Source organism: Crocuta crocuta, unplaced genomic scaffold, assembly GCF_008692635.1.
Source record: "Crocuta crocuta isolate KB4526 unplaced genomic scaffold, BGI_CrCroc_1.0 scaffold10, whole genome shotgun sequence".
NCBI lineage: Eukaryota > Metazoa > Chordata > Mammalia > Carnivora > Hyaenidae > Crocuta > Crocuta crocuta.
Window position 1 is genome coordinate 6,873,523 of NW_027527551.1, and position 27,994 is coordinate 6,901,516.

Here is a 27,994-nt window from a genome sequence, read left to right on the forward strand (position 1 = left end):
AAAATAAATATTTATTTTAAATATATTAATATTTATAAATATATAAATATATATATATTTATTTATTTATTTACTTTCCTTTAGGAGGTGGGGAGAGGGGAAGAGAGAAATCCCAAGTAGGTTCCACACTCAGCGTGGAACCTGATTCAGGACTTGATCTCACAACTATGAGATTGTGACCTGAGCTGAAATCAAGATTGAGCCACCCAAGCACCCAAATAGCCCTGAATTTAATGCAACTCTTAGTCCATATCACCTCTTGGAGTATTGAGTTTAATAACTGCCTATTGGAAAAAGTTGTTTCTTCTTATTGTTCTAAAATCCCTTTGTCAAATACCCCTAAAGTTTTGAATTTTTGAGTTTGATAAAAATTTTCCATTTTGATCTTAAACAGTGACTCTTGTTTGAATATATTTTCTCAGATTATATTCCTACACTCAAGATCTTTATTGTCAATCTGTCTTCACTCAACAATTCTTTTATTCTCTTAATCATCTTACAGCCTTTATAGTCTTTCTACTTTATTTGAGATTCAGCATTCAAGATATAAACAGATAGGAGTCTATACATGGATAGGACAACATTTCCTGTTTTCTTTCTAATTTTGAGTATGAGGATGTGTTACAATTTTTCTCCTCTGTATTTGTGATTTCATTTATTTTTACTTTCCTTAGCTTGGTTTTTTGGCTGAGGTAACATATTTGGTCAAAATCTTCAGGAAACAATCCAGATGGACTCTTAAATCCTGTCCCTCTGTTGGAAATCATAACATAGAATTCATTAGCTATATGCATCATTCGCAAATGTATTATCTGTATACATTATTCCCACATTTCAAGTCTTATATTCAACCTGTCTGACTACATCCTCTTTGTATCTTCCTGAAGTTTATCAGCATAGGTGCAGAGTTGCACAGTCTAATGAGACTAAATGTGATATATGAACTTCAAATTTTTTTATGTACTACTTTTCTTGATTTTATGTACTACATGGACTACTCAAAAAATTATTTTGAAATGTTAAATTAATTCAAGCACAGATTCTATTTCCATTTCTCTATCTAAAGAAACTACAGTGAATTTAATTTGATAAATACTAAATACCAACTATATACAAAGCATTAATAGGGATAAAAGTTAATATACTATGGTCTTTACTTTCCTTCTGGTCTAGAGGAAGCAGCCATATAAAGAGCCTTGACAAGCAGAATAAAGTAGTGCCAAATAGATTCAAGTGTTGAATGAAACATTTTCCCTCCAACATTCATATATTGAAATCCTGTTCCCCAATGTGATGGTTTTTGGGGACTTTGGGAGGTAATTATATCATCATGGCAGAACCTTTATGAATGGGATTGGTGCCATTATAAGAAGAGGCAAGAGAGAGTTGATGAGTGAAAAAGAAATGTTTGTTGTTTAAACCACCAAAGCCTATAGTAGCTTTGTTATAGCAACTTGAACTAAGACATCCAAATTTGAAAGAAAGAAATAGCTTCCAACTTGGTTGAGTGTGTAAGCCTCCACTGAGTATGAGATATTTGAGCTGAGCCTGGAAAAAGAGCAGGCTTTTGACTGATACAGCCACCTGAGGACAAAGTCTACACATAGTAGGGAAGAAGCAAGAGTTCTTGAAGATATGGAGCCAGAGCCCTGACCACACCATGCCCAGAAACCAGTCTACCAAAGGACTTTTCTTATCATTTAAGCCAATTTGGGCCAGTATTACTTGCACTTGAATTGATAACCGTTCTAAAGCTTTCAACCTATATTTGTTGAGATATCTGTCAGCTAGGTGTCTCCAAGTGGATGTCCCAATAACACTTGTGTTAGTATAGGTGTCTGGGAAACAGGTGTCAAAACAGGATTAGAGGAACAAGAGATAAATTGGGGAAAATACTAATGAGGGAAAATAGAGAAGAAGCCAGTGAGACTTGGAAAGCAGCAGACTATGTACCTCTTTGTGAGGGGAGAAGGTAGGAAGGGAAGTTGAGTGAAAGAGCCATAAATTGCTGTGCAACTCTAACAAATTACAGCAAGACTGTTGGAGGGTCCTCAAGCCAACATTGCTGATTAAAGGAGGAAAATTGTAAATCTCCACGTTCAGCATTCCTACTATGCTCAGTCATTGCCTGGGAGCGGCCCATGGGAGGCCAGGCCTGGGCCTAACTGATGTAAAAGATGTCAGAATGCCCCAAGACCTAGGGCCCTTGATCAGTCATACTAACCCCATTCAGCAGCTTCTACAAGTTGGATTTCCCTGGCCTATATCCACCTCAGCTTCAATTTGCCCAACTAAATTAATCTCATGCAGCCCCCAAAACTCCCTCTCTGGCTATGTTCCCTATCTTCCTAGTCAAAGCAGAAATTGTATAGTCATTCTCGATTTCTTCTTTTTCTTCACCCTTCACACCCCAAAAAGGCCTCCTATTGTAATGATTCTCTAACACCTACCCTACTATCGCTTACCAGGCTTTCATCTCTTGTCTGTGCTGTTGAAGTAGCCTGAACTCACTTCTGACTTCCAATCTGGCATTCTTTTCACTATATCAAGCCACTTTCAACAAGTTTATAGTTGGAAAGACCATATAATTCATTTGTCTTTAGTCTTTGACCCACCCTAACGTACCTGAGAGAATGTGATATGCCACTGTCCTTCCCAAACAAGAATTACTGATAATTTTTTATACCATTGTAAAGGGTTAAGGGAATCATTCTCTGTTCATGACACACTGTTATCATTGGCCTATGCAAGATAATCTCTGGTTTTATTTATTTAGACCTTTTATTCCCATTCCTTTCTCTGCCAATAGGTAATCATTCTAACATGTTTGATATGTATCTTTTATTCACAGATGGGTGGGGTTTTTTTGAGAATTGAAGAGTTACTCAGTTATTAATAAAGCATTAAAAATAGCTCATTTTTCTCTAGGCACCACATGCAGGATAATATATATGTGCAACTTACAAAAGCAATTATTAAAGCCAAATGTATTTTTAAAGTACTTATGAATGAGAACAAATTCTAAGAGAAAAGTAGATTTTATTGCCACAACCCTTGCAGAATCTTCTAGCCTTAAAGATGAGTATCACTCACTGGGAAGTGCAGAATGGCCTTCAGGAATTTGACAATCTTTTCTCATCTCATCTCCTTATCGTGGACTACAGTTAAAATCTTAGAGTCTATCTCACTTCTTTATCATTACATCTTCGCAGACCTCGGTGGATGCAGGTTCAAGCCCACATATTTAATTCTCAACCACCTAACTTCGGCCACCTCCTTGGCCCTCCCCTCTAAATGAGTCTCCAAGACACTGGCAGCTTTTGGTTTGAAATACTTCCCCCAGAATTTTCAGATACAAAGGTGTTTCCAGACTTCACAGAGTGGGCAAGGAGTATGGAGATCCTTTGGTACCACCTGTCTCTTTAGTATCTTCCAGGTTATCAGGATCAACCTCAGAGCCTTACAGTGGAAAAAGCTTAAAATAAAAGTCCCCAGGTATATTGGTTTTTCCATTTATGTGTGCTGGATCTTGCATGTGCTTTTTGTGTGTGTATGGTTGTTTTTGTTTTTGTTTTGTTTTGTTTTGTTAGCTATTTAAGAAAATGAATAGATTTTATTTCTTAGAGCCATTTTATTTTTTTTAATTTTTTTTCAGTATCTGCTATTCCTTTATTTTTATTTATTTTTTTTTACAAATAGTTTATTGTCAAATTAGTTTGCACATAACACCCAGTGCTCATCCCCACAAGTGCCCTCCTCCATGCCCATCCCCCCTCCCCCCTACATCCATCAGTTCTCAGTTTTTGTCAGCATTCAAGAGTCTCTCATGGTTTGCCTCTCTCCCTTTCCCCCACCATTTCCCCCCTTCTTCTCCCCCTTGTTCCTCAGTTAAGTTCCTCCTAATCCTCCTATACGTGCAAACATATGATATTTGTCCTTCTCTGCCTGACTTATTTCACTCAGCATAACACCCTTTAGGTCCACCCGTGTTGCTACACATGGCCAGATTTCATTTTTTCTCATTGCCATATAGTATTCCATGGTATAGATAAACCACATCTTCTTGATCCATTCGTCTGTTGATGGACACTTGGGCTCTTAGTGCCATTTTAAGTTTACAGAAAAATTGAACAGAAAGTACAAGAGTTCCTATATATCTCTTTTTGCCCCCACTGCAGTTTCCTATCGTTAACATCTTATATTAGTGTGGTACATTTGTTACAATTGATGAACCTAAATTGATACATTATTATTAACTAAAGTTCTTGTTTTACATCATACAATGTTGTATATTTTATGAGTTTTGATGAATGTATTATGACATATATCACCATTACAGAAGGATTCAGCATAGTTTTACTGCCTTAGTCTCTGCAATCTGAAGGAAAAAATAGTTAATGCAGTTAAAAATGAGGAGAGCAGTGCACCATTTGCAAAGACAAGGAAATTAGAAATTATTTATATCAAGTTTGAGTAAACGGAAGAAGTTAAGTGTGGGAGCACCTAGGTAGCTCAATTGGTTAAGCATCCAACTCTTGATTTCGGCTCAGGTTATGGGTTCAAGCTCTGCGCTGACAACATGGAGCCTGCTTGGAATTCTCTCTCTTCCTCCCTCTCTGCCCCTCCCCTGTTCTCTCTCTCTCTTAAAATAAATAAATAAACTTAGAAAAACTTAAGCATGTCTACAGTCTAAAGTGCAGGAGTAAGAGGAATGAGAGACCTGGGGGTAAAAGGCAGTGGAGAGATAATGAAGATAATAGAATCTAGTATAATCCACTATCAAAAAAGATCTAGATAAGCCAAATCTAAAACCCCATTCCACAGGAGTTTGGAAAATCCAAAGCCTTCTCCAGGATTTCATCAAGTTTCTAGTAGGTTTATATTACTATGAATTTCTGCTTAATTCAGTTAAAGGATTATCACTGCCATGTGCAAGTACTGGTCCTATTCCTACACAATATTGACCAAGACAATGAACCAGCCCTTTCCTTTCCTTTATGTGCACATGCGCGTGTGCACACACACACACTTACATATGCATACACACAATCACTGACACACCTAGGTAATTTGTGTAAGCAGCAGATTTTACAGAATGTATAATAGGGCTATAACATTGCCTTGTAAAAATTAAAGTAAATATTAGAGGAGCACCTGGGTAGCTCAGTCAGGTCATGATTTCACATTCATGGGTTCAAGCACTGCATCAAACCCTGCACTGACAGTGCAGAGCTTGCTTGGGATTCTCTCTATCCCTTTCTCTGCCTCTCCCCTAATTACATGCACGCTTTCTCTCTCTCTCTCTCTCTCACTTAAAATAAATAAACTTAAAAAATAAAATAAATACTAAAATTCTTATTCTCCAAAGTTCTCAGTCACTTCACTATCAGGACTTTCAATAACTTCATACTTTTATTTATTTTGACTGGCAATTATTTTGTTACGTTGACTTCTGGCATGTCAAGTCATTCATTAGATCTTCTCTCAGGCTATCCCCAGTAGTTTGTTGAAGTATTTTTCTTAACAAAAACCACTTTCTTCCTACTAAGAAAAACTACAGTTCCAGTTGTTAGAATAAAGGTTATACCCTGCTACACAGGCTTACAAGTTTATGTTTTGTCTAACTGGAGGCCATTGGAGGGTTTTAAATAGAGGTGTCCCTCTGAGATGTGTCTGAATGATAGACCAGGTATGTTTGAGTGATAGATCACTCTGAGTGCCATATAAAGAACGGATTGGAGGGCAGTGCTATTTGAAGCAGGAAGATTATTTAGGATATAGTGGTAGTTCTAGGTATGAAATGATGAGAATCTAAATAAGGATGGTGGCAATAAAGTGGTGGTAGGGACAGAGATGTAGATGGATACCAGATATAGTCAAGAGGAAAAGGCAACAGGACTTGAAAATTTGTTGGATAGAAATCAGTTTCTAAGTCAGTTCCCAACTTAAAAAACTTATGATAGCAAATATTGGAGAAGGAGCAGATATGGGGGAAGATCCTCAGCTCAGTTTTGGTCATGTGGAGTTTAAAGTGCCAATGGGGGGCGCCTGGGTGGCTTAGTTGCTTAAGCGTCCGACTTTCGCTTGGGTCGTGATCTCGCGTTCGTGGGTTCGAGCCCCACGTCGGGCTCTGTGCTGACTGCCAGCTCAGAGCCTGGAGCCTGTTTCAGAGTCTGTGATTCCCTCTCTCTCTGACCCTCCCCTGCTCACGCTGTCTCTCTCTCTCTCTCCTAGAAATAAATAAAAACATTAAAAAAAAAAAATAAAGTGCCAATGGGATCCCTAGAGGGATATCAAACAGACAAATGGGTGTATTGGTTTGGAAGTCAGAAGAAATTTCAGGGCAGAAGATACATATTGAGGGGTCACCACCTGTAGATGGTGATGGATTAGATTGCTTAAGAAAAGACTATAAAGTAATAAGAGAGGAGGGCCCAAAGCATAGTTCTAAGAATTCCAGTATTTAAGAGACAAGCAGAGGCAAAGGGAATATGAAAGGAAACAATGAATAACCGTGAAAAAACAAAAAACAAAAAAATCTGAAATGTGTGGTATCACACAAGCCAAGTGGAGAGAATATTTCAGAACAAAGGGAGTGTTTGAACTCACCTGTACAGATAAATTGAAATTAAGAAAGCTTAAGTAAGTTACCCAAAGATACACATTCATATATAGGGATTCAAACTGAGATCTCTAACTGTTCACTACAGCTCCATCTTTGAGGGCCTCCCCCATCTTCCTCATCTATAATACATGGAGGAAGTGGAGTTGAGGAAGGGAGAGATTGGGCTGGATAAATTCTATGATCTTCTTCCAGCTCTATTGTTGTATAAATGGGGAAGAAAGTCTGGGATGGAGCATATGGCTAATCATTGATGTGGCCTTTAGTTCTTTGTTCTTCTACTCCTAAATGTAAGACAGAGCAGACATGCAATAAATATTTGCTGAATTGCACATGGGCACACAATGATTATTGCCAAAGCAAATTCATAGGATGTCATTAATATCTATTAACACAGAAGGCATTAGAGGCACAGTGAAATCTATTATTAAGTAATCATTAGTTTACCTACATCCACCCTACCAAATGCTGTTTTTATTCTTTTCCCAGTGGTTCTTACCTGGTCTAGCCCCACAGGTAAGGAAGCTTAGCATCAGCTTCATCTATTAGCATTATCATGATAATGAAAACATGACAACAGGTTCATATATGGGATTATTCAATATCTGCAGTCACAAGGTGGCTCTGTGTGTCTATAATTTGAACAGTAAGATGATCAGAGGGATTAGGCCTTGCTCCATTCAGAGTCCAGAAAGAGATGTTTGGATTTAATTTTATTAAGAAAGATAACCCTCCCCTACAAGCACATACTTTCAAAAGAACTTCCTTTCTGTGTGGAATACCCAAGGCAAGAGACAAACAGATATGAATGGCCACACATAGGTAAAGAGCCCACAGTGAGGGGAAAACAATCTCTTCCTTGTCAAATGATTCAAGCTCCCTTAACTGTGCGTAAATCAGAGCCCACAAATCAAGGAGATACATCTGGTCCTGTTGATGCAGTCAGTAGTTGAGTTGCACGTCAGCATTCCACATAGAGGATTTTAAAATCAAATGTTCTAATGTAAAATTTGAAGGCTTTAAGACAATATGGTGGTTCCCGCCAAAAATTAAGTATATAATTACCATATGATCCAGAAACTCCACTTCTAGGTATATGCCTAAACGCATTGAAAGCAGGATCTCAAACAGATATTTGAATACCAATGTTCATAGCACCATTGTTCACAATAGTCAAAAAGTGAAAACAATCCAAGTGTCCATCAATAGATGAACAGATAAACAAATTGATAAAAATTAGTGTATCTTTGTAATGGAATATTAAGAAAGGGATAAAATTCTAATATATGCTACAGCATGGATGAATCTTTTTTTTTAATTTTTTAAATGTTTTTTATTTATTTTTGAGAGTCAGAGAGAGACAGCACGAGCAGGGGAGGGTAAGAGAGAAAGACAGACACAGAATCTGAAACAGGCTCCAGGCTCTGAGCTAGCTGTCAGCACAGAGCCTGATGCGGGGCTCGAACCCATGAACCGTGAGATCATGACCTGAGCTGAAGTGGGACGCTTAACCGACTGAGCCACCCAGGTGCCCCCAGCATGGATGAATCTTGAAAACATTATGCTAAGTGAAATAAGCCAGACACAAAAGAATATTGTATGATTTCATTTATATGAAGTATGTAGAGTAGTCAAGTTCATGGAGACAGAAAGTATAATATAGGTTACCAGAGGCTGAGGAGAGGAAGAAATGGGGAGTTATTGTTTAAAGGGTACAGAATTTCAGTATGGAATAAAGAAAACATTCTTGAGATGGACAGTGGTGATGGTTGCACAGCAATGTGAATGTATTTAAATGCCACTCAACTGTATACTTGAAGAAATTTAAATAGCAAATTTTATGTTAAGTATATTTTACTACAATTTAAAAAACCCTGCGCCTATAACTTCTAGAGATTGTGTGGTATAGTGGAAAGAGTAGTTGAGAGTTCTAGTTCTGACATTAATAGGCTAAGTGACCTAGGGAAAACCGTTTTGCCTCTCCAGTACTTGGTTTCCTCATCTCGAAAATGGAACAGTAATTCCTACACTGCATGGTTGTTCTGAGGTTTAAAGATAATATATGTGAGGGATCTGTCATCATATATGATACTGAGTGGGTGCTTATTAAGTGATATTTTTATGAACCTAAAGAAATGCACACCTTGGGGCACCTGGCTGGCTCCGTTGGTTAAGCATCCGACTCTTGGTTTCAGTTCAGGTCATGATCTCACAGTTGGTGAATTCGAACCCCATGCTGGGGTCTATGCTGACACCCCTCTCCTGCTCACTCTCTCTGTCTCTCTCTCTCAAAAAAAAAAAACTTTAAAAATGCACACCTCAATTCAGAAGATGGTATATGTAAAAAACAAATTCACTTTTCAAAATTTGAAGTTATATACATAAATTATTTAGATTACTCTTGCCAACGACCATTTGCTAAAGAGAAACGGTTTAATATCAAAATACCTTATTCCAAACTCTGACTTCACCATCATTTCTTGTTTCTAATTTGACCATAAATTATAGCAGTAAAATGCTACCTCCCTGTGAGTCTGAATCTCTGAGTCCTGAGAGTCAAAGGATTATTCTGTTTTTCATCTCCCTTTGGGTTTCAGCTTACTAATATTTTTGTTAAACATTTAAATATTTTGCCATTAAGTGACTCTTTATTCAATACTCAATTCAAAGCTAAACAAGTGGAAAGATTTAATATAATTGTTATAGTAAAATATCTAAGGTTGGAATTAATCCCTAAATTACCTGTATGCAGACATAGACATAATTTTAGGAAGATAGACTAAGGAGAAAACAATTCCTTGTCTGCTGTTTTGCAAGGGAATAAGACGGTTAAAGGCAGCAAAACAGCTGTGTTCAGAGAAGGCCCCCAGTGAATTGAGGTTAAAAGGATTTGCCCTTGCAGGACCCCAGGTCTCTAATTGGGACCTTCAATTCCTGTAATCCAGAAGGATTGGGACCAGACGCTTCTAGATTATTGCAAAAGCCCACAGGTGACTCATAATGAAAAAACAATTAGTGTCCCCAAAAAAACCCTTCAGATAGAAAAGAGGCATTTAATGAAACCTGATGCAGGCCTAGCCAGGGCAAGGCGCTTAGTGAATATTCAGCCATTAGCAAAGGAGAGAAAGGTATGTATTTCCGTCTTCAGTTTTAATCTCACTAAACACATGAGATTTTTCTTAATGGAGTACATTAATTTGCTACTTTAAAGAGAATACAAAGTTGATTAGACCTGTGTTTAAGAAAGATGGTTTTCTTCATAATTCCACAATCTTTTAAGCAAGAGTAATAAAAATGAAGCACATCATATAAAGGACTTGAATTTCATGCACATTTGTTCTTCTTACACATAATGCCTATGTGAAGAATCTAAAATCTTACAAGCCATGAAACCACAAGATCAATCCAAGCAGGGAAGATTGGTATGGAAGGATGGTTCAGAAAATTAGGCTCCAAACTTAAAGTGATTCACAGCCTGGGCTGCACACTGGAATCACCTAAGGAATTTTCTTTTAAGTTTTTATTTTAATTCTAGCTAGTTAACAGTGTTACAGTAGTTTCAGATGTACAATATAGTAACTCAACAGTTCCATACATTACCCGGTGCTCATCACAAGTACATTTCTTAATTCCCATCATTATGTAACCCATCCCCCCACCTCCCTCTGGTAACCATCAGTTCTCTAAAATTGAGAGTCTGTTTCTTGGTTTGTCTCTCTCTTTTTCCTCTTTTGCTCATTTGTTTCTTAAATTCCACATATAAGTGAAATTGTATTTGTCTTTCTCTGACTTATTTCACTTAGCATAATACTCTCTAGCTCCATCCATGTTGTTGCAAATGGCAAAATTTCATTCTTTTTTATGGCTGGGTAATATTCCTGTGTGTGTGTGTCACATCTTCTTTATCCATTCATCTATCAATGGATACTTGTGCTACTTCCATATCTTGACTATTGTAAATAATGCTGATATAAACATAGTGGTGCATGTATTCCTTTGAATTAGTGTTTTTGTATTCTTTGGGTAAATACTTAGTAGTGTGATTGCTGTATCATAGAATGGTTCTATTTTTAACTTTTTCAGGAATCTCCATACTGTTTTCCACAGTGGCTGCACCAGTTTGCATTCCCAACAGTGAAAGAGGGTTCCCCTTCTTCACATCTTCACCAATACCTGTTCTGTTTTGTATTTTTTATTTTAGCCATTCTGACAAGTGTAATATGATATCTTATTATAGTTTTTATTTGCATTTCCTTAATGGTAAGTGAGGATGAACATTTTTTCATGTGTCTGTTGGCCATCTGAATGTCTTCTTTATAGAAATGTCTGCTCATGTCTTCTGCCCATCTTTAATTGGGTTATTTATTTTGGGGGTGTTGAGTTTTATAAGCTCTATATATTTTGGATATTACCCCTTTATTGGATATATTATTTGCAAATATCATCTCCCATTCTGTAGGTTGCCTTTTTGTTTTGTTGACTGTTTCCTTCAGTGTGCAGAAGCCTTTTATTTTTATATAGTCCCATTAGTTTTTTTTTGCCTGTTTCCCTTGTCTCAGAAGTTATATCTAAAAAAAAGTTACTATGGCCAATGTCAAGAAATTACTGCCGGTGTTCTCTTCTAGGACTTTTATGGTTTCAGTTCTCATATTTAATCCATTTTGAATTTAACTTTGTGAATGGTATTAAGAAAGTGGCCTAGTCTCCTTCTTTTGCATGCTGCTGTCCAGTTTTCCCAACTCCATTTGTTTAAGAAAGTGAAGAATGTTTTTAAATACCAATGCCTGAGGGGTACCTGGGTGGCTAAGTCAGTTAAGGGTGCAACTTTGGCTCAGGTCATGATCTCATGGTTTGTAGGTTTGAGCCCTGAGTCAGGTTCTGTGTTGACAGCTCAGAACCTGGAGCCTGCTTTGGATTCTGTGTCTCCCTCTCTTTCTCTCTGCCTCCTCCCCCACTCACACTCTGTCTTTCTCTCAAAATTAAATAATAAACATAAAAAATTCTTAAATAAAAAATAAATGAATACCAATGCCTGAAACTCATCCAGGAAGATTGTGATTTAATCAATCTGGGGACAGCCTGTTGGGATTTTCAAAAACTCTCCAGATGATTCTAAAGTGTAACCAAGGACAAGAACTACTTTTCTGAAGAAGAAGAAGAAGAAGAAGAAGAAGAAGAAGAAGAAGAAGAAGAAGAAAAAGAAGATGGCGAAGACGAAGAAGGAGGAGAAAACAACAACAACAACAACAAAAAAAAACAAAAACAGGAGAAGATATTATCTATTCCATTCAGGACCAGCTACATAATTTTCAGGGTCCAGTGCAAAATGAAAATGTCAGCTCTTTGTTCAAATATTATTAAGATTTCAAGATAATAACAGAAGCACATTAAACCAAACATGAGATCCATCTAAGCAAAGGGTCCTGGTTACTGCACAGGTCACACACTCATGAACCCAGCCTTGATTTCATTCTTTACTAAACCAAATTACTGTGTTTTACTTCATTTTTTAGGATCAAAAAATGTGGTGCTCACTGTGCCTCTAAGATCCCACAAACAACAAATCTCTAAACAATATTATTGTTTATTTAAACAACTTGATTTGTCTTGAAAGTTCCCCCATTTTGTCAAGACTAATAAAGGCCGAGCTATAAAACCAAGGTGTAGAGATGCTTGGGACTTGCACTTCATATCTCTATCCACAATAGAAAAAACATTTTACCTATGAAATGTTAATTCTGAATACAGGCTTCTCGTCCAGAAAGCAAAACAAAACAAAAAAATTCCTGAGTCTGGTATAGTGCATCTATTTTAAAAACTCTCTAATTCTCGAATCCCTGCCCTACACATCTGGCAATTATCACACTACAAATTTTGTTAGCCAAATACATAGGAAAGACTCAAACTTCCATGCCTGCATTTATTTATTGTTCTTATATTATTGCTCTTTCCTATGTAACAATTAGTGATTTTAAAATCTTGTTATAATTTCAAGGAAAAACTTAATAATCAAGATAGTGTAGAAGTTCCCTAATTGCAAATTTTGTCAAAATTTCCAATCTCTTCAGGTTAACAGATTGCTTCCTCTTCTTCTGCTAGGGCAGTATCCCTTTTAACAATGTTAAGAGAGACCTCTGGTGGCCAAAGTAAAATTCTAATGTGGGCAAATTTAAATAAATGGCTAAAAATAGAACTTTTCCAGAAAGGAACAATTCCAAAAGAGGCATAGTTTCCGTGCCCTCCCTCTCCTCACCCAGCTTATCCTCTTGTCACTGCTATTGCGACTACTAGGACGGATCTAGGATTTGATTAGAGAGAAGAAGCTGTGAAAATCAGGGTCTGATTTAGAGGGGAAATCCAGTCACATTCCTAGTTAGATCTCAAGATGCTCACTTGTCTCATCCCAACACACACACACACACACACACACACACACACACACACACACACACACACACACACACACGGATGCCACAGCCTCCACCCAGAAGTTTTAACCCTCTACATCCTTTTCATTTTAATTTTGCAGTGTTCCACCATTTGAGATCTTTGGGTTAGTAAGCAGCCTCTTTATTTTTTTTTTTATTTTTTAAATCAATTTTCTTAAAACTTTTTAAGAAATTTGAGTATAGCTGACACACAATGTTATATTAGTTTCACTGTACAACATAGTCATTCAACCTCTCTATGCATTATACTATGCCCACCACAACTTTCACCATGCAATGCTATTACAGTATCATCGACTGTATTCTCTGTGCTACGCCTTTTATTCCCATGACTTATTCATCCATCACTGGAAGCCTGTATCTCCCACTCCCCTTAACTTATTTTACCACCTTCCTCCCACTCCCCTCTGCAACCATCAGTTTGTTTTCTGTATTTATAGGTCTGGTTTGTAAGCAGCCTTTTTTGAAAAATGCAGACATCCTGAGGGCACCAGGGTGGCTCATTCGGTTAAGCTTCTGACTCTTGACTCTTGATCTCCTCTCAGGTCATGATTTCACAGTTCATGAGATAGAGCCCAGCATCAGGCTCTCTGCTTACGGTGAAGAGCCTGCTTGGGATTCTCTCTCTCTCCCTCTCTCTTTCTATCCGCCCCTTCTCTGCTTGCATTCTTTCTCTCTCTCTCTCAAAATAAATAAACTTAAAAAAATTTAATACAAATATCTCTGAATTCCATAGAGTCTATATAATGAATCAATGATTTTCAAAGTGTGTCTCTCAAACCAGCAACATGAAGGTCACCTAGGGAGTTATTAGAAATGAAAATTACGGGGCACCTGGGTGGTTCAGTTGGTTAAGAATCTGACTTCGGCTCAGGTCAGGATTTCACAGTTTGTGAGTTCAAGCCCCGGATTGGACTCTGTGCTGACAGCTCAGAGTCTGGAGCCTGCTTTGGATTCTGTGTCTTCCTGTGTCTGCCCTTCCTCCCTTGCTCATGCTTTCTCTCTCAAAAATAAATAAACATTAAAAATTTTTTAAAAAAGAAATGAAAATTCTGGAGTGTATCTGAGACCTGCTAAATCAGAAACTATGGGGATGAGGGCCCAGTGATCTGTGTTTTAACAAGCCCGCCAGGTGATTTTGATACATACCAAAGTTTGAGAAACACTGATTTATATTATTGGTTATTGTTTTCTTCCCCCTCCTCTTCTCCCTCCTCCCCCTTTTCCTCCTCCTCCTTCTTCTGATTTTTATTTATTTTTAATTTTTTTTGTTTTTTAATTTATTTCTGAGAGAGAGAGAATGAGAGACAGCATGAACAGGGGAGGGTCAGAGAGAGAGGGAGACACAGAATCTGAAACAGGCTCCAGGCTCTGAGCTGGCTGTCAGCACAGAGCCCGATGCGGGGCTCGAACCCACAAACTGCAAGATCATGACCTGAGCCGAAGTCGGACGCTCAACCGACTGAGCCACCAGGTGCCCCTGATTTTCATTTATTTTTAATAAAAGTTGTATATATTTAAGTTATACAACATGATTTTTTGATATACATATACATCAAATCATATACATAGTAAAATGATTAATACAGTCAAGCTAATTAACATATTACTCTCCTCATATAGTTACCATTTTTATGGGTGTATGGTGAGAACACCTGAAATCTACTCTCTTAGCAAATTTCCAATTACAATACAATATTATTAACTATAGTCATCCTACTTTGCATTAGATCTTTAGACTTATTCAGCCTACATAGCTGCAATTTTGTACCTTCAGATCAACATTTCTCCATTTCCTCGTCCCTGTCCCAAGTTCATCCATGTTGTTGCAAATGGTGGAAACTCCTTCTTTTTAAAGACTACATTATATTTTACACTTTTGGCTCTTCTGATGAAATAGGATATTTCATTTCAGAGGTGCCCAATCTAAATGTGATTCAAGGAGTTATAAATCCAGATAGATACCCAGTCCCCATCATTGGATATTCCAATTCACAGAAGGTCTAGAGTGGGATCCAGAAATCAGTTTTTAACAAGCATCCCAAATGATTCTGTGTAGTGACACAAAGACCATATTTTCCACATTACTGATATAGTATGTCAGACTTCAGTGGGAAGCCACAGGGTGGGAAGCATTTATGATAGCATGTAGGTCCTGGATTCTTCAAGAAGGGTGCCGAAAGGAAAGTTGGCACTGGCCAAGTATACATTTTTCTTGTTTTAAATGGATGGGGCGCCTGGGTGGCTTAGTCGGTTAAGCGTCCGACTTTCGCTTAGGTCATGATCTCGCGGTTCGTGGGTTCGAGCCCCGCGTCAGGCTCTGTGCTGACTGCCAGTTCAGAGCCTGGAGCCTGTTTCGGAGTCTGTGACTCCCTCTCTCTCTGACCCTCCCCTGCTCACACACTCTCTCTCTCTCTCTCTCCTAGAAATAAATAAAAATATTTTTTTAAAAAAAATGGTTTGCCTAGAGTTGGCTCTGTCTCATAAAAGCAGAAAAACTCTACTTCCTTCTCATCTCTACTTCCTTCTTTTCTTATCTCATGGCCCCTTCCTTCCAAACCCCATAAATCAAGTTGGAGTTATAAAGTCATTATAGTTTAATTGTGCTTTTACTGGGCACCTGGAGAAACTAACCATCATCTATGATCTTTTTAATAGGAATGTGTTTTGATTTACAAATATTTAAAAGAAACTTTTGAGGAGCGCCTGGGTTGCTCAGTCGGTTAAGCGTCCGACTTTGGCTCAGGTCATGATCTCACAGTCTGTGGGTTCGAGCCCATGTTGGGCTCTGTGCTGACAGCTCAGAGCCTGGAGCCTGCTTTCAGATTCTGTGTCTCCCTCTCCCTCTACCTCTCCCCCGCTCACTCTCTGTCTCTGTCTCTCAAAATAAAGACATAAAAACAAATTAAAATTTTGGAACACAATCCATTTATAAATTGGCTATTGGCTGACTCATTTAATATTTCATAATTTTGTCCTGAACTTATGGATATTGAAAATAGTGACTAAAAAAGTTTCACAGAGAGTGAGTTCCAAATTAACATTTAATTTGATTTGAACTTTAGAACACATAATTACTGATTTATATAGCCCTACATTTACCAAGTAGTAGTCTTTTTATTGCTTGCTGCATCCTACAATATATAATAAAAAGTAGTCACATACATTAATGTATAATTAAAGTATTCATTACCTATGTTAGTGTTGTATACATCAAGCATACAAAGTATATTATATAATTGTCCCACATAATATGCATATATTGTTACCTGTACTTTACATAACATAATGCTATATATATATATATTAAATCAATTAAGGAAAAAACAGTATCATGAGGTGTTATGTGGCAAGACATTGTTTTTATCACCTTCACACCAAAAAGATTAGAAGGATGTGAACATTGGGTCTCATTATTCATACCACTTATTCAGAACAATATTTTGAAAAAAATACCTGGCACAATTTTCATAACCTTTTAAACATATAGATTTTTTCCCAGAATATTCCAAAACTTGAATGTTAAAGGAATCTATGGTCAAATGCCAGCAAATGTGGCCTGTGGACTCCAAAGTGGATCAGATGGGAGAGTGGACCAAGTTAAAGCCACTCCCTCACCTGCCCTGCAAAAACTATTTCAAAGCAGCCTCATCTCCAATGAGGACAATCTTTTTTTTTAACGTTTATTTATTTGTGTGTGAGAGAGAAAGAGAGAGAGCTGGAGAGAGGCAGAAAGAGAGGGAGATACAGAATCCAAAGCAGGCTCCAGGCTCTTAGCTGTCAGCACAGAGCCCAACCACAAGGCTCAAACTCACAACCATGAGATCAGGACCTGAGCTGAAGTCTGATGCTTAACCAACTGAGCCACCCAGGCGCCCCAAGAAGGTCAATCATTTTAATCTAAAACAGTAACCCAAAAATATTAGCCTAAAATACTTTCTTTGTGCTCCTTATGGAACTCTGAGTTTTCACCTCTTCCCATAAACTTGTTTCTCTCCACACCTCATGGAGGAGGCAGACAAGGAAAGAGCTGGGTTTTCCCTATTTAAGAAGAAGTTGGGTGTGACTCAGTAGGAGGAAAGCCTGTATTCCTGACTCATCTGGCCAAGCCAACCTATCCTCCCCATGGAATGCTCTGGCAACCCCTATCCTCTTGGACTGTATCCAGCTAACAGCCCCCTTCCTATGTTAGAAACAACTGCTGGTTTACGCTGATCACACCCCTAAGCATTCCCAACCTGGGTTCTGTTCTGAGTGTTAAGGGTCCCCCAGTGGATATTTTAACATGGAATCTGCTTTTTTTCCCTTGGTCTTTTGAAACATCCATAAACACCTAATAACTTTTCTTACCAGAAATACTGCAGCAATTGTAAAAAAAAAAAAAAAAACAAAAAAAAAAACAACCTCTAATGCAATTCAGTACTTTGGGGCCTCCCTCTCCTGCCTCCATTCCACCCTTTCAAAAAAAAGTCCTTCTACAGCCAAGCCATTCCAAAGGTTTGTCAGGCCAAACAAAAATCACAAAACAAAGCAAAATCCCAGAGCATGTAGGTAGTAAATACCATATTTCTTAAGAACACTCCCAGGAAAACCTCGATAACTTTTAGTGGAAGAAAAAGCATTCCCTTTTAAGATGGGAGAGAAAGAGCACTTCAGAGATGAAACAGATATTTTTATCCAGAAAGTAAATGTACCTAGTAATTAAAAGCTCTAGAAGGCCTACAAGGGTAAAGTCTAAAAACTCAGCTTTTCAGCACAAGCCGAAAGATGATAAGAGACTCTTATCTGCCTCTAAGTGATGTCCTGTTCTTACTACAGAGCAGCAGCACCACCTCGTGTGCAAAAGCTTCTTGTTTTCTTTTGTTTCCTCAAGAATCAACCAGAAACCTATAGCTGGTCTGTGCTCTGAATCATGGAGTCTTTGCTAGTTTTCAAGAGAGGCTATAGATGGAGAAAGACCATCCCTGACTTTTCTCTGACAAAGAAGAAATAATAGAAATTTGCTTTAGGCATCATCTCCAGCACAGCCCTTGTATTGGGATTGTTTTTCTCACCTGACACCCTCTTGACTGTGAGCTCCTGAGAGAAGAGACTGTTGTCCACTCTGAGTTCCCACAGTATCCTAGCCTTTAGCCCAGGGGTTAGCACATGGCAGAGACTCAACAAATGTCTGACAAATTAAAGGATTCACTGAAATTTTTAGATGGGAAAACAAATCAGCTGGAACATCTTTACTAAATGTTTCTACCATCTAGCTCTGCAAGTTGAATTGCAAAACTTACTATTTGAATTTGATCAAATACAAAAAAATGAAACCAACTTTGAAATACAAAGATATACTGAAGTGACTGGGGTGCCTGGGTGGCTCAGTCGGTTAAGCGTCCGACTTCGGCTCAGGTTCGAGTTCATGGGTTCAAGCCCCGCGTCGGGCTGTGTGCCAGCTCAGAGCCTGGAGCCTGCTTCAGATTCTGTGTCTCCCTGTCTTTCTGACCCTCTCCTGCTCACGCTGTCTCTCTCTTTCTCTCTCAGAAATAAATAAAACATTAAAAAAAAAAAAAAGATATACTGAAGTGACCAGAAATTTCAATGGTGGTGGAAAATTAAGTGATTCCTAATTGACTTATCTGAAGAATAAATTATGATATAAAAGATAATTTCTTAAATAGGTCATCTAAGCCCTAACACTCAAGCAGATACACCAGAATCACCCCACAAATGCTCATAAACCTAATTACATTTCTTATAGCAGTATAGTTAGAGGTATTTAGGGAAATCTGATAAAACAATCTGAGAGCACTCATACCTACCCAATTTCTTTCTAGGAGTCCTAAATGCTCTTAACACTGAGAAAGTAAATAAAACTGGTTTATTAAAAGTCACCCAGTGCATAGTTTTGCCTGATACAACAAAGAAATTACAGCCAATTCACACACACCCTTCATCTGTCAAGAACCACAGCAGTGAATTCAGCAAGCCAAAAAAACTAACAAAATTACACAGGCCTTAGCTTCCAAGAACAGTCTTTCCATCCAAAACTCTTACAAATTCCAAGGCCAGAGAACAGTGTGACTAATTCTAATTAAAATAAAAACCAGCTGCCCAAAGCACTATAGTAACTATATATAAAAACTTAAGAACAATGCTCTGTGGTTTAAGTAAGGATAGAGAAAAGGTACAGAGTGTAATTATAGTGAAGAGAAATAACTTTGAGAGTACCTCCAGCTTGATTCTGATTCTCAAAGTTATATTTTAACATCAGGTCAAAGAAAATACTCTCTGATGTTGTGATTTCTAACCAAAAACCTTCAAAGGTGACATTTTTAATGGAATTCAATGATAAAAATCATGTAGATGACATCATTACAAAGCCCTAATTACTGAAACAACACCACCAGTTTCCTGGAAACAAGATTTATATATTTCATCATGAATGAAAATCATAATCTTCATCTGTTTAATATACTATTAGTCCATAAAGTATATGAGATTTATATGGTGGCCCTTTGTGTTTCTATAGTTATTATTTTTCTTTTGAAAGGCGCCAGTCAAATCTTACAAGATAGATGACTTTTGGAATTTTAGGAGGAGGAAAATAAAAAGGAAAGGTAGGCTTAAAAAGCAGAAGTGTCTGAAAACTGAATTCTTTTTGTAAGCAGGCATATTAAATTCATATTAAAATTCATTTAAAATCATTCACAATGAGATATCACAGTGAAGAAAAGTTGTATTAAGATACCTGGTGATACTTAGCAACCTCAAATAAATACTTGGAGCTCCAACACAGCTGTGATGAAACTCTTTGTCTATTTTCTTTGGGTATTTGAAAACTGAAGGCATCTAGAAATTCTGAGGTGCTCCATAGACATTTTGTTTTCAGTCCTGGGAAATAAATTGAAATGGCTAACTCTCCCTTTCCTAGATGAGAAAATCAAGACGCAAGGAATTTAGAAAACCTAATCAGGATCACACAAGGCAGGACTGAAACTGGCATGTATGGAAACTGTGTTCCAATCAAGTTGTATATCTAACACTCTGCTAGGCACTGTGATATCAGAAAAAAATATAGGATTCAGTCCCTGCCCACAGAATTGGATTATAATTAGGAAGAAGAGATACACCTATAAACATTTCTGAGCAAGAGATCATGATAGACACTTTCAAAGTATTTCCAACATTGCATGTCTCTGCAGGTATACCTACACCTTGTCACCACCATCAAGATTAGTCAAAACTGATTACCTGGATGAAATAGAAAACTGAGGGATTTACATTGTTCTTGATCAAGCCATATGAAGAGCAAAGTAATTCCACCAGCACTCAGTCAATTTCAGGAAATAAGGATATCCTCTAGCTCCGTGGTTCCTAAATGTTGGTGTGCATAAAAAACTATAAGGGTGAATATTCATTAATGAAAATGTAATTAACATCTGTTAAAAGCTTGCTATGGGCCAGACCTTGTGATAAGCACTCTATACATATTACCTCACTTAATCCTTGTTAACAGACAAGAAAGTGAAACAGTTAACTTACCTAAAGTCACACTGCTAGGGCTAGAAGGTGAGTCATCAGACCCCAGAGTCTGTGCTCATAGTCCATGCTATACCCTGGCTGTACATTTCCATCACTTGGGAAGCTTTGGGAGGAATAAAAACTGTGCTGGGTCCTCCACCAAACCCAAAGAATCAGAATCTCTGGGAATAAAGTCAGAGCACTGGTTATTATTTTTTTTTTTTTAAGTCTTGCCCAGTTACTTCTAATGTGCAGTCAGTGTTGAAACCATAGCTATTTCATGCACCCAGAGACTCTGGGATGGGGCCTGCCATCTTTAGCTTCAACAGTCACCTAGACGATTCCAATATAGGTGGTCCACAGTCACAGTCTGAGAAAAACTAGTCTAAGACAGTGGTTCTCAAACTTGAGCATACATCCAAATTACCTCAAGAACTTATTGAAACAGTTTACTGGGCCATACCTCCAGAGTTTCTGATTCAGGAAGTGTGGGATAAGGCCTTTAAGAATCTCCATCTGTAACAAATTTCCAGGTGATACTGGTGCAGGGATACCATACTTTAAGAACCACTTTTAATCTTGTGAAAATCACAGAGGGAAAAGACAAGTAGATAGTCATTTAGGTAATTACATATGTATGATTTTTTTTTTGGTAGGACTTTGTTCATTCTTTCTTTTGATAAATGTTTGTAAGTTTCCACAATGTGTCAAACACTGTGCTAGATTCTGGGGCCTGAACAGGTATCTTGCTATCAAGGAGTTTGTAGCCTAGAATCACAATAACATGCTGTGACTGAAGAACATAAGGGTCCATGGAAACTCAAAGAAGGGAGTGCTCAATTCTTCACAAGAATAGAGAGAGTTTAGAACTAAAGATAACTCACTTCACAGTGACAATAATGGTTGGGTTGAATGTTGAAAGTGAAGTAGAAGCTGGTTGGGTTGACAGGATGGAGAAGGACATTCCAGGTGGCTTTGAAATTTTCAAGCCATAACAAGGCTGGTGCATGATGTCCAGTTATGGTAAAAATTAAGACTAAGCAAAGAACTAACCTTGGAGGATGGTGAAAGAAGCATAGGCTTTATCAGGTAGACAATGGGGGAATCCTTACATGGCTTTAAGATAAAGAGTAACACAATAAGATTTTCATTTTAAAATACATTGTAGTATAGAAAACAGAGAAATGAGGACATGATCTAAGTCAGGGAGACAAGGACAATCTAGGCAAGAGAAGATTAGAGTGTGAACTAAGGCAGTAGCAGTAGCTGTGAAGAAAAAAAGGATGGACATCTTAGATTTTGTGGAAGTAAAATCAACAACAAATAGTATGTATGGCCTACAATGACTCTCAAATTTCTGGCTTAGGTGACTGGTGCACCATGCAGCTATCATATAGAGAAAAAACAAGAGGAAGAGTGAATTTGGGGAGAAACAACAATAGTTAACATTTATGAGGTGATATATGTCAAGCACTGTGCCAAGTGTCTTACATGCTTTATCTCATTGAATCTACAAAAAACCTCAAGCAGTGAATACGATTATTTGCATTTTCAAATAAGAAAACTAAGATTGAGAGAAGTAAAGTGATTTTCCCAGGTGACATGGAGAATAAGTGGTAGAGCTGAGATTTGAAGCTAGGTCTATTTAGCTGCACCAGGGATAAGCATGCCTTTTTCTGCAAAGGGCCAAATACTAAATTATTTTAGGCATTGTGAACTATATGATCTCTGCTGCAACTACTCATCTCTGCCATTTTAGTGGAAAGTTATAGCCAAACATAAACAATAACATTAACAAATGGGTGACACTGTTTTACAATAAAACTTTCCTTATAAACACTGAACTTTGAATTTTATATAATTTCCATGTTTTCTGAAATATTATTTTGATTTTTCTAACCATTTAAAAATGTAAAAGCCATTCTTTCTTTGTCCTTGGGCCATATAAAAATAGTCAGCAGGCCATATTTGGCCCTTTGGTCTTCATTTAAAAACTCCAGAACTACTACTTCCGAAAAATATTACTTTCCATTTTGGACTGCTGAGTTCAGAATGCCTGTGGGATGTTTGGATAGAAATGTCCTATTGGCAGCTGTGAAAATAGATCTAGATTTCAGAAGAGATCTGGACTAACGTCCTGAATTTGTTAATCACTCACATACAGGTGGCTAACTATAGAAGTTAAAAGATTGGAGGGATATACCCAGGGGAGAGCAAGTAAAGTAAGAAAGGACAGAACACAATTATGAGTGACACCAAAAACAACATAGGTGAGATGGGAAATCCAGAAGAGGAGACTAAGAAGAATCAGAGAAATTAGAGAAGAACTGGAAGAGAGTTTTTTCACAAAAGCCAAAGAGAATCAAAAAGGAGTGGCAGTGGTCAGGCAGAATCAGTGCAGCTGAGAGGTTAAGAAGACCTGAGACCCATGAAGACTGCAAAGCATGTGGTCAGTTAGTAGGTCAATGGTTGCCTTTGCCAGAGCAGTTTCAGGAAGGTTTTATTGCAGTGGGTTCTAAAGCAAATGTAAGATAATAAAGGGAGAAAGCAGATATAGTTTGTTTTTTGAGAACATTGGTAGCAAATGAAAGAAATCAATAAGGAGGTAATTAGAGAGACAATTAACTATCAGGATCCTGGAAAGGGCATCCTGAAGGCATCTCCTTCTTGTCCATTCCCTCAAGGTATCTGTCTTTCTTGAGTCACAATGTGCTGGGACCTTTAGGAAACTAACTGGGTATAAGTGAAGCAGTAGCCATTCAGTCTTCCAGGGGAGTGACATGATGTGGGGCTTCTTTACCTGTGAACCAGACTCAGGGGTGAAGACCAGAGGCAGTGGATCCTGGGAAGAGCTTGTCATTTAGCAAACTCTGGCCCCTGGTATAGTCTACCTTACTAGCCCCACATGTAAGTATGCTGGTCTTCCTGACTCCCAAAATCCAGGAGAGAACCAACAGTAGGACTAATCTTCCCTTAGCTCCAAGCTAGGGAGGCAGAGAGCAGACTTTTCCAGGTACCTCAGGAGGGACTGGTTACTGGGCCAAAGATCCATATGGCTTGTATTTCTTGCATTTAAGAATGGCAACCAGGTGTATGAGCCCAAGAGATAAATAATGGGCCCAAGAGGGGAAAAAAAACACCTTACCTAAGGCAAGCATGTAGCCAGAAAGAGGTGAAACAGGTAGGATGATTATTAGAATCCAAGCCCAATGACATAGACCTGCTCCTGGAGAAAGCAGATGAACGCTCGAATAATTAATAAGGGTACCTTCATAAAGTAGTACCTCCCTCTCTGAGACCAAATGAAAGAAAGGAGAGAGAAGGCAGATATTGACAAGGTTATAAACATAAGGTGAGAAACTGAAGGAGCATGTCCCTATTAGTGACCTTAATTGTGTGTGCATATTGACTCATTTGCAGAGAGAAGACTATGATGGGGTAGGATGCACAAAAGACTGCTGAACAAAATCACACAATTATGGTGATTGGACTTCTACAAACGTAATTTCCCCAACTTCCAGTGAGTCTTCATAAGTATATGATTTTTCACTAGTAGTATTTAATAGCAAGTGTATTGATATAGAGGTGAATGTATGGAATGGGATTTTCAGTGAGAAAAAAATTGGGACTGGCAGTGAGAAAGGGTTAATGGTGCTGGACCTATGGCTTCTAGACAAGTATTTTCAAATCCTGGGTCACAATTCATCAGAGAATCATAAAACCAATTTAGTGGGTGATACCCATTAAAAAAATGAAGTTAAATGGAATGGAAGAAAAAATACCACAGTAAATTACTTTTAGTAACCTTTGTCTCAGTTAAGTACATGCATATATGTATTGTATATTCAATGGTGATGTAAAAGGTAGTTTTCATAATGGGATATAGTCAAAAAGTATGAAAATCATTGATCTAGTCCATACAGAAAAAGAGGTTGTATTAGTTGTCAGAGTTTCTGACAAATATTCTAGCTTCCTCTCTGACAGGTACATGATAGAACTGTACTTCCCTGTACTCCTTAAGTTAGGCATAGCCATTTAACTTGTTTTGTCCATGAAAAGTGAGAAGAGACATGGTTTGGATTTAAAAGCTAGTATATTATTAGCCACACCTTTTTTGCCTTGTCACTGCATTAGACAATGTTCCAGATGTTGCCCCTCAATCAGCCTGCTTCCCTGAATAAGGAAGCATGTAGCAGAGCCTCCAGCCAACCCACAACAGATGAATATTATAGGTAACGAATAAATCTTTGTAGTTAGAAACCATTAAGATTTGAGACTTCACTTCTGCAGAATAACTTAGCCTATCTTACCTGATATAAAAGTCAAATCTAGAAGAAGATGATGATCCAAGAGAAAGTGGAGGGATCAAGGAATAATTGCATATTGGTACTTAATATGTCCTGATAGTCTATCAGAAAATAGATTGGCAAGTAATTGAGTGATAATAATATAATTCAACAATAGTGACTAGTATGTAGAAAGAAAATAGAATTGTTGATAGAAGCCCTGAAGTGGGACTCACACTGCTCCTTGAAAAACGAATTGAATGGGCAAAGGAAAGTTGGCCCATTGAATGAGGGGGAAACAATGAGTCAAGGATAATGAGAATGGCATTTAAAGCAGGGTGGGCATGGGCATGGGCACAGAAATGAGACACAGTCACACCAGAGCAGAGAGTTCATGTTAGAAAATGCAGTTGAAAAAAGAGGGTAGGATCCAATTTTGGAAAGGTCTTCAAATCATACAAATATAGAAATATTTATAATGAAGTAAAAAGAAAGTATATAAGCCCTTAGCACAATGTCTACTCATAACTAAGGACTCGGCTTATATTTACTACTGTTTTTGCAGACGTTGTTGCGCAAGGAAGGGCCATGAGAGATTTCTAAGAAGAGATGTACCATGAAAGCAGTGTTTTGGGGCACCTGTGTGGCTCAGTTGGTTAAGCGTCCGACTTCAGCTCAGGGCATGATCTCACAGTTCACAAGTTTGAGTCCTGCATCCGGCTCTGTGCTGACAGTTCAGAGCCTGGAACCTACTTTGGATTCTGTGTCTGCCTCTCTCTCTGCCCCTCCTTCACTTGTCCTCTGTCTCTCTCGCTCTCTTTCAAAAATAAATATACCATTAAAAATTTTTTTTAATCTAATCTGGCAGTTAGTTTGCACAGAACAGACTGAAGAAGAAACAAGTAAATATGACAAAACAAGTGAGAAGGCAGTGGTCCAGGGGTGAGGCAATGAGAGAAGAAGAAGGAAAAAACACATTCCACCATAACTACTATTTTTTTTTTTTTTGTCTATTAGCCACTTCTCCACATGACCACCAAGTGAATACTCATAAGAGCATAATCTTCCCATGTTAAGAATCTGTAAAAGTAGGGTCACCTGGGTGGCTCAGTCGGTTAAGCGTCCGACTTCGGCTCAGGTCATGATCTCACAGTTCGTGGGTTCGAACCCCGCGTTGGGCTCTGTGCTGACAGCTAGCTCAGAGCCTGGAGCCTGCTTCAGATTCTGTATCTCCCTCTTTCTCTGACCCTCCCCTGCTCACACTGCCTCTCTCTCTCTCAGAAATAAATAGAACATTAAAAATTTTTAAAAAAAGAATCTGTAAAAATAGAGTTCATTAATCCTATAAGGCACTCAGGGATTATTCTAGCAGTCTCTGGGGTGATTCAGAATTTTTGTGTTTTTATAAAAGTGAGAGACCATTTATCCAACTCTTAGCTTTCTCTACTTAGACCCTGAAATCCCCAGTAGTACCCACAACAATACCTTGGGGAGTATCCCCATTCCTCAAAAACCCTGCTTTTACAAACTCCACTCAATGCCATAGAACCTGCCTAACATAGCAGGTGGGAGTGAAGCCTGCAACTTCTGAAGAGAAGAGAGAACCAGTTAATCTCCTGGTAACATTCCCTACCTTAGTTAGATAGGGTTGCCTCCATTTCTGCCTAGAAGACAAGCATTCTGATGCTCCTGAAAACATTAGCTAGTGGCACCAAGGCTAGCTGTCCTTCTTGGAAAAGTGTCTTAATTACTTAACCTCTACCATGTAACTATATACTGTTGCAAGTTAGAGCAAGTAACTTATGAAGTCTCTCTGGTTCTTGATGGTACTGTTTATCAGGGTTATCTTGGGCAGCCTCTAAAGTATTTTATGTATCAGACTGCTGCTCCCTATAACAGGAAAACAATCACGTTCACATCACAGGGAAGATGCAAATCTTAATTAACATTTGCAAAACACTTTGATATCATCTAATGAAAAGTGCCATACTTAAGCAAAATGTAATTATAGGCAGGTTTGTCCCTATGATCCTTTGAGAGAAGAAAGCCACATAGAAGCAATAATTTGCATGTCTATCATTGTTGCTCATTCATTGATCAAATTCTTGACAAACACATATCACCATTCTAACTTTCTGGTTAAGAAAGTGAGTCTTGGGGCACCTGGGTGGCTCAGTCAGTTAAGTGTCTGACTCTTGATTTCAGCTCAGGTCATGATCTCACTGTTGTGAGATTGAGCCCCATGCTCTGTGTGAGCCTGTTTAAGATTCCTTCTCCTTTTCCCTCTGCCCTTCCCCCACCCATCCTGTCTTTCTTTCTCAGAAAGAAAGAAAGAAAGAAAGAAAGAAAGAAAGAAAGAAAGAAAGAAAGAAAGAGAGAGAGAAAGAAGAAAGTCTTTAATAACTAAAAATAAAACATAAATTACCACATCACCTCCTATGTCTCCAGCCAAGGACACATAGTCCTTTTCTACCATACCAGAAAATCTGGAATCCAGTCCAGCTTACTTAAATGCAGCAGACGGGGAGAAAACCCTAGACCCAAAGTGGTAAATGACTTGCCCAAGGTCAGTCTGAATTTGTCCCCAGAAAGTTATATTCCAATTCTTTAGCTCTAATTCTTCTCTCTCAAAATAATCTGAATTGATGAGTTAAGTTCTCAAAAAGAATTAAAAGGCAAAAGGGATATCTTTTTTTTCTGGTTGGAATATCAGGCTTCTCTGAATTAGAGTAATTCTCTATGCCAACCAGGGTAAGGACTCCTGAAATGTCCTAATTAAGTAGACGTAGGACAATGACTTCTCTTCTAAAATAGTTTAAGTTTGCAAGTAATGCCCCTTCCATATCTGGGAAAGGGAATTTCTAAATACATAGCAGATTTCTCATAATTTCTCTGGAAGCCTTCCCCAAGCTGTTTCATAAGAAGTGGCTTGCTGCTAAAGCCCATTCTGTTCCCTCAAAACAAAACTCTCTCAGCAAGTTCAGCTCCTTGGCCCCAAAGACCGCAGCATACGGGTGGGTCTGGTAGCAAAGAATTCTTTTGAAAAATTCTATATTCTGTCATTTAAATGCCTCATTTGTATGCTCTCCCATCAAAAAGAGCTTTGTGAAATATAAAGTCATTTTTAA